The following is a 7,505-nucleotide window of genomic DNA, read 5'->3' as shown; positions in this document are numbered from 1 at the left end:
TGTAGTCTCTCTTCATATGATAGTTTTGAGAGTGTTGGTGCCAATTTTGTAATTGCTTTTTGTATTCTTTCAAGTTTTTTTATACATTTTTTTGTACTTGGTGACCATATCGTTGCTGCATATTCCAATCTTGGTCTTATCAGGGTGATTAGGATTTTCCTCACCATTTCTTCATCCAGGTATGTAAATGCCACTTTGATTGTTCTTATTAAATTATAAGTTTCTCCAAAAATCTTATTTATATGTTTCTCAGGTGACATATTATTCATAACAATGACTCCCAGGTCCTTCTCATTTTCTACTTTTTTTATTCCTTCTTCTCCCAAATTATATGATCCTGTTATTCTGTTTTTGCTTTTTCCAAATTCCATTATACTACACTTTTTTGTATTGAACTCCATCTCCCACTTCCTACTCCATTCCTGTACTTTATTTAGATCTCTCTGTAGTGATTCACAATCTTCTTCAGTTTTCACTCTTTTCAGTAGTTTTGCATCATCTGCAAAGAAGCTCATATAGCTTTCAATTCCTTCATCCATATCATTAATATATATAGCAAACATTATTGGGGCCAGAACTGTTCCCTGCGGGACACCGCTTATTACTTCATTCCATTTTGAGTGCTGGTCTCTTATCACTACTCTCATTTTTCTTTCTTGCAAAAAGTCTTCCATCCAATTTAGCAATTTACCTTGTATTCCTCCTTCAGATTCTAATTTCTTAAGCAACTTCTTATGTGGTACTTTGTCAAAAGCTTTTTTTTAGGTCTAGAAATGCACAATCAGCCCATCCATCTCTTTCTTGTATTATATCTATTAGCCTTGAATAGAAACATATTAAATTGGTGACGCATGATCGTCCTTGTCTGAATCCAAATTGCCTTGGATTTAGTACGTTGTTTTTTTTCCAAGTATTTTACCCATCTACTTTTGATAATTCTTTCACAAATTTTTGCTATTGTACTTGTTAGAGAGACTGGTCTATAGTTGGTAGGTTCTTCTTTATTTCCTCCTTTATATATAGGTACTATATTTGCTTTTTTCCAATCTTCTGGAACTTTTCCTTCTTTCAAGGAACTGCTTATTATGCTATGTATTTTGTCTGCCAGTTCATTCCTGCATTCTTTCAGTATCCAGTTTGCTATTTCATCTGGTCCATGCGATTTTCTGACATCAAGATTACTCAAGTGTATCAATATTTCATTCTTTGATACTTCTATTTCTTCCATAGGGGGGACTTTCTCTTTCCATTCAATCTCTTCAGGTTGTATGTTCTCCCTTGTAAACACTGATTTAAATTGTTTGTTCATAATTTCCGCCATTTCCATTTCCTCAGTGTATTCAACTCCCCCTTGTCTTAATTTCTCCAAGTCCTGTTTGTTTTTCAGTTTATTGTTTACAAATCTGTAGAATAGTTTTGGTTGATCTTTACATTTTTCTATGACGTCTTTTTCATATTTTCTCTTTTCCTCTCTGCACGTTTGTACATACTCATTTCTATAACCGGTATATATTTTCCATTTTTCAGGTCTTCTGTCTTTTTTCCATCTGGTCCAGGCTTTGTCTCTTTTGTCTTTTAACTCCCTACAACTTTTGTTGTACCAGCATTTTACATATTCTTTTTCTTTTTTTTGTCTTGGGACATACTTTTCCACTCCTTTTTTGTAATTTTTTTTCAAAATATTCCATTTCTCTTCCACTGATGTTTCTTCTTTGTATATTTCTTCCCAGTTTTCTTGTTGAAAGAATTCTCTTATTTTATCAAAGTTTGTTTTTTCATACATCATTCTTCCTTTTCTATATTGTTCATTTCTTTTGATATATTTTTCTTCATTAAGTTCCAGTTCAATCAATATGTGGTCACTTTTACCTATTGGTGTTTTATATTCAATCTTGTCCACTATTCTAGGTTCAGATGTAATTAATAAGTCTAGTCTCGATGGTTCTTCTTCATTTCTATACCTAGTGTTCTCCTGTATCCATTGTGTCATTGTGTGGTCAATAATCATCTCAAGTAGAGCGTTTCCCCATGAGTCGTCTCCACCCTTTACTGTCATTTCTTCCCAGCAGATTTCTTTGCAATTAAAGTCGTCCATCATAACTATTCTTCCTCCATCTTCCATTATTTTATTTAATGTTATCTTTGTGTCCTCTAACATACTTTTATGTTCACTCTCCTCCCATGAGGCTGTTTTTGGAGGCACATAATTTATCACAAATTTTCTGCTCTTCTTATCTCTGTCTTCCACTTCTATCATAATCATCTCTACTGTATTCTTTCCATATATGACACCTTTCACGTTTATATCCTTCTTAGTCAGGAACATAACTCCACCCCCTTGCTTTTTCTCTCTGTTTCTAATCCAATAATTGTATGCATCATGTCCTACACTGTTGGGTGGTAGTGGGCCTTTTAATTTTGTTTCTACAATTCCCATTATGTCCGGTTCTTTTTCCTTCAAATAATCATTCAGCTCATTCAATCCTGTTATTAATCCATCTATATTTGTGTAAGACACTCTTAGTTTTCTGCCACTTCCATTGTGTTCTCTGTTTCCCTTATGTTTTTCTTTTGTATGTCGAACTTCCTTAGTTTCATGTTCACTACTCTCCAATAGAATCTCTCTTTCTCTGACTCCGTTCTGTTCTCGTTTTTTGCCTTAGCTTCAAGTCTTTTCTGCTTTTCTTCCTCTCTTTCCTCTTTATTCATTTCCCTTTTTATCCATACCTTTTTATATTGTTCACTTGTTGCTAGTTTCCCTGTTTTGGATAAGATATTCTCTGCCGTTGTTTGTGACTTGAATTTAATCTTAATTGGTCTGGTCTTGTCTGTGCTATACTTTCCGAGTCTAAATTTCTCTTCGATTTGTTTCATAATTTCTGGTTCATCTTCCTGAACTGACTCTAGTAATTGGCTTACTTTTTCATTTTCCTCTTTGATTCTTGTGGTTCTATCTGGGTTGTGTTTCTCTTCCATTCCTAATATAATTATACATTTCTTCTTGTCTGCTAGATCTCTTACTATATTCTCCTTTTGTCTCATCACTTTAATAACTGAGTCTTCAGTATGTTCTTTCAATTGCTGTTTGACTATGTCAGTGAATGAAACCTTATTTCCTTCTTGGGTTGCTTTCCAATTCTTAGCTTCTTTAGCTATTGCCTCTCTGTTTTCTTTACTATTCTTCTTCAATTCCTCATTCTCCACCTTTACATCTCTTAACTGTCTTTTTAGGTCTTCTATTTCATCAGTTAAGTTTTTATTCGCCTTCTCTAGTTCTTCCAATCTTTCAACCCTCTGTAAAATGGTGTTAACATGACCGAACCTACGCTCCAAGTCCTCGATCACCTTATCAACCTTCTCCTCTAGTCTTGTCAGTCGGAGGGGGGGGGGGGTTGTGTCCCCCCCACCCTCTTTAAATCCCTTGAAAATATTCTCATCACTTTCTACTGTATTGCTCCTATCTATACTTCTAATCTTTACATTCTTATTAGACATTTCGTCGTCTCCCAGCTGGGCTTGCGGTCGTTTGTTTACTTTTCGGCGGTCTGCTTGGGCCAAGTCCTCTACTTCCTCATTTCCTTCCATTTCCCCAGCAATCCCTCCCCTTCTCCTCTTTCCTTACTTTCCCACTACCCCACGAGCAATTTCCCCCCACCCTGTAAATACAATAGGCACTTCTCTTTGCGTTGGGGTCCACAATCTTCAATTTTCTTCAGAACGTCTTCCAAGCCGTCCGTTCGTTGAAGTGTGTGTGTGTGTGTGTGTGTGTGTGTGTGTGTGTGTGTGTGTGTGTGTGTGTGTGTGTGTGTGTGTGTGTGTGTGTGTGTGTGTGTGTGTGTGTGTTGTGTGTGTAATATGTGATGTTTGTGTGCGTACGAGATGCATGTATGGTGTGGATACATGACAGGTGTGTATTATCTGTTTGTGTGAAGTAAAGCAAAAGGTAAAGGTTGCAAAGAGGAGAGCAGATGTGAAATGGGGTAAGAGTATGACAGAAAATTTTGAAAGTAATAAAAAGATGTTTTGGAAAGAAATTAAGAGAGGAAGAGGAGGCGAATCAAGTAGGGAAGAAAAGGTAAAAGGTGCAGATGGAGAGATGATAATGGAAGAGAAGGCAGTGAGGGGAAGATGGGCAGAATATTTTAGGGAGTTGCTAAATGTGAAGGAGGATAGGGAAGGAAAGATAGCTGCAGTGGGAAATGCGAAGAAAATGAGAGTGATGAGTGAGGAAAATGGAGGAGAAATAAGGAAGGATGAGGTGAAGGCAGTTGTTAAGATGATGAAAGCAGGTAAGGCACCTGGTCTGGATGGATGCCATGCAGAATGTCTGAAAAAGGGAGGTCAAGTGATGGTGGACTGGTTGGTGAGGTTATTTAATGTTTGCTGGAGAGAGGGTAGAGTACCGGAGGACTGGAGGAGTGCCTGTATAGTTCCTCTTTACAAGGGAAAAGGGGACAAGTGTGAATGTAGTAGTTTCAGAGGGATTAGCTTGTTAAGTGTAGTTGGAAAAGGCTTATGGGAGGATCTTGATTGAGAGGATTAGGAGAGGAACAGAAGGAGTAATTGGTGAGGAACAGTGTGGATTTAGGACAGGTAGAGGTTGTGTGGATCAGATCTTTGTGGTAAGACAGATATGTGAGAAAGCTATAGGAAAGGGGAAGGATGTTTTTTGGGCTTTTATGGATCTGGAAAAGGCTTATGATAGGGTAGACAGAAAGGCACTGTGGGAGGTTATGCAGATTTATGGGATAGGAGGAAAGCTTTTGGGAGCTGTCAAGAGTTTTTATGAGAGTAGTAGAGCTTGTGTCAGGATTGGAAATGGAGAGAGTGAGTGGTTTGAAGTAAAGGTGGGACTTCGTCAAGGATGCGTTATGTCGCCCTGGCTGTTCAACTTATACATGGATGGGGTGGTGCGAGAGGTGAATGCAAAGGTAGTGGGTCAGGGATTGGAGATGGTTAAAGAAAATGGAGAAAAGTGGGAGGTGAGCCAGCTGTTGTTTGCGGACGACACTGCGCTTGTGGCAGGATCGGAGGAGGGATTGAGGAAGCTGGTGGCAGAGTTTGGGAGAGTATGTGATGGAAGAAAGCTAAAGATAAATGTGGGTAAAAGTAAGGTGATGAGATGTACAAGGGGTGAAAGTGGCAGTAGACTGGAAGTGAACATTAAGGGAGAGCGACTGGAGGAAGTGGATAGTTTTAGATACTTGGGTGCAAGTGTAGCAGGAAAAGGTGGAGTGAAGGTGGAGGTAGAATGTAGATTGAGAGAAGCGGGTAAATGCCTTGGTGGATTAAAGAGTGTAATGAGGAATAAACATTTAGGAATGGATGCGAAGAGGAGACTGTATGAAGGAGTGATTGTGCCAACAGCACTGTATGGGGCAGAAACGTGGAACATAAGAGAAGAAGAGAGAAGGAGTTTGAATGTGTTTGAGATGAGGTGTCTGAGAAGTATGGTGGGGGTTACTAGGCTAGATAGAGTGAGAAATGAGGAGGTGAGGAGGAGAACAGGGGTGAAAAAGGATTTGGGAGATAGGGTTGATGAAAGAATATTAGGATGGTTTGGACACATGGAAAGAATGAGTGAAGAAAGACTAGTAAAAGAGGTATGGAAGGCAGATGTGGAGGGAGTGAACATGAGGGGACGTCCTAGGATGAGGTGGATGGATGGGGTGAAGGGGGCTTTGGGGAAGAGGGGAATGTCTGTTGAGGAAGGAAGGGAGAGGACGGAAGACAGAGGTGAGTGGAGAATGGTTGTATATGGATGATGTTGTGATTGCATGAGGAGGAATGGGCGGGGGGGTGGGGGGTGAGGTAGTATGTGTGAGCAAATTTTGACGCAGCCCGAAGGGATTTCTCCCCGTCTTCTCTTTTTCTGTATGAGGGGACGGAGAGGGGGGTTGCCGATTAAATGAAGCGGCCTTGCTGTGGATGCTCTGTATCTTCCGACACTGCTTATGACCCAGATCAGTGAGGAAGATGCAGGGATGACCCGTCATCCAGGAGGTGCTCAGATGAGAGGGAGGGTGGGAGGGGTGTGGAGTGTATTTAGGGATGAAATGGGTGGGAGTGTTTTTATGCCTTTCCCTTTTTGGCTACCTCCCTTGAAAGGGGGAAAAAGCCTTGGTATATGTATGTATGTATGTATGTGATGTATATATGTACGAGTATATACGCATGTGGTATGTATATGTGTGTAAATGGGTTTCTTTATATTGTATTGTGTGACTGCACGTATAGGAAGACTGTTCAACTATGGTAGAACAGAAACACGACACTAACATAAAGAGGGTGGAAGAATTCTGGCTGAAGATCGACAGGACGACAACACTAACAACAAAGAACAACATCACCACCACAACCACTACCACCACCACCACCACCACCACCACCACCACCACCACCACCACCACCACCACCACCACCACCAACACCACCACCAACACCACCAACACCACCACCACAACAACAACAACAACACCACCACCACCACCACCACCACCACCACCACCACCAACCAAAATCCACCTTTCCAAATCAACTTTGACATGAAATACACATATTCATTACGCATCAACCCTAGCCTATTGGGGTCGATTGTACATGTTCAACGAGTGTATTCATATATTTAGACAAGTTCAATGTTCAGGTCAGTATCTGATGTAACATTATCATGTTCAGTTGTGAGTCGTATGCGCACTAATATGTATGTTGCACAGGGAGTGAAATAGACAATGGATTAGTAAATTGCACATTGCATGCGGTCCAATATGCAATTAAGGCTTATTTAACAAAATGCTTGATAAGCCAGTATCAAATTGAAACTTATTTATTATTCATTTAATAATCTAGAAAAAGGATACTAATATGCTTGTTTATTTATTTGTTTATTTGTTTATTTACCTGCCTAATTATTATCTATCTATTATCTATGTATGTACTCATTAAGCCATTTTGCCTCAACATCTAAGGTTCTAAGAACCATATTTCCGTAATGAGGGAGTGTGGCATTAACCCCTTTCTGTTCTAGACGTCTTATCTATTTTTGTTATTTGTTTATATATTAATTCATATATATATATTTATCTATGTCTTTGTTTGTTCGCTTGAATATATATGACACAGTATTTATGTCATCTAAACTGTAGCTGCTCAAATAAAATAAACATTTCTATTCAGAGCAAATCTGTTTTAGTAACACTGTACTTTCGGGTGAGGAAAATTATATGTAGTTTATATATGTTTATTCATTACGTTTGATATAGATACAGGTGAACAAAAGTAGTTTATTTCTATTTCATAATATATATCTAATATTCTAAAATACAAGAGTGCATTCCAATGCATAAATTGATTCTAGTAAATATCTAAGACGATAATGACAAAAATGCAGATTCGACATAGTATTTGTTATATATTTCATAATAAATAAAAGTATCGTACAATTACATCAGTGATCTAATATTCTGCGAGGTTGTGAAACACCATAAAGCAATTGCATTTATTTT

This window comes from Oratosquilla oratoria, chromosome 42 (genome assembly GCF_046742065.1).
Source record: "Oratosquilla oratoria isolate Oo_2021 chromosome 42, ASM4674206v1, whole genome shotgun sequence".
In the NCBI taxonomy this organism is placed as follows: Eukaryota; Metazoa; Arthropoda; class Malacostraca; order Stomatopoda; family Squillidae; genus Oratosquilla; species Oratosquilla oratoria.
This window is presented reverse-complemented; position numbering follows the sequence as displayed.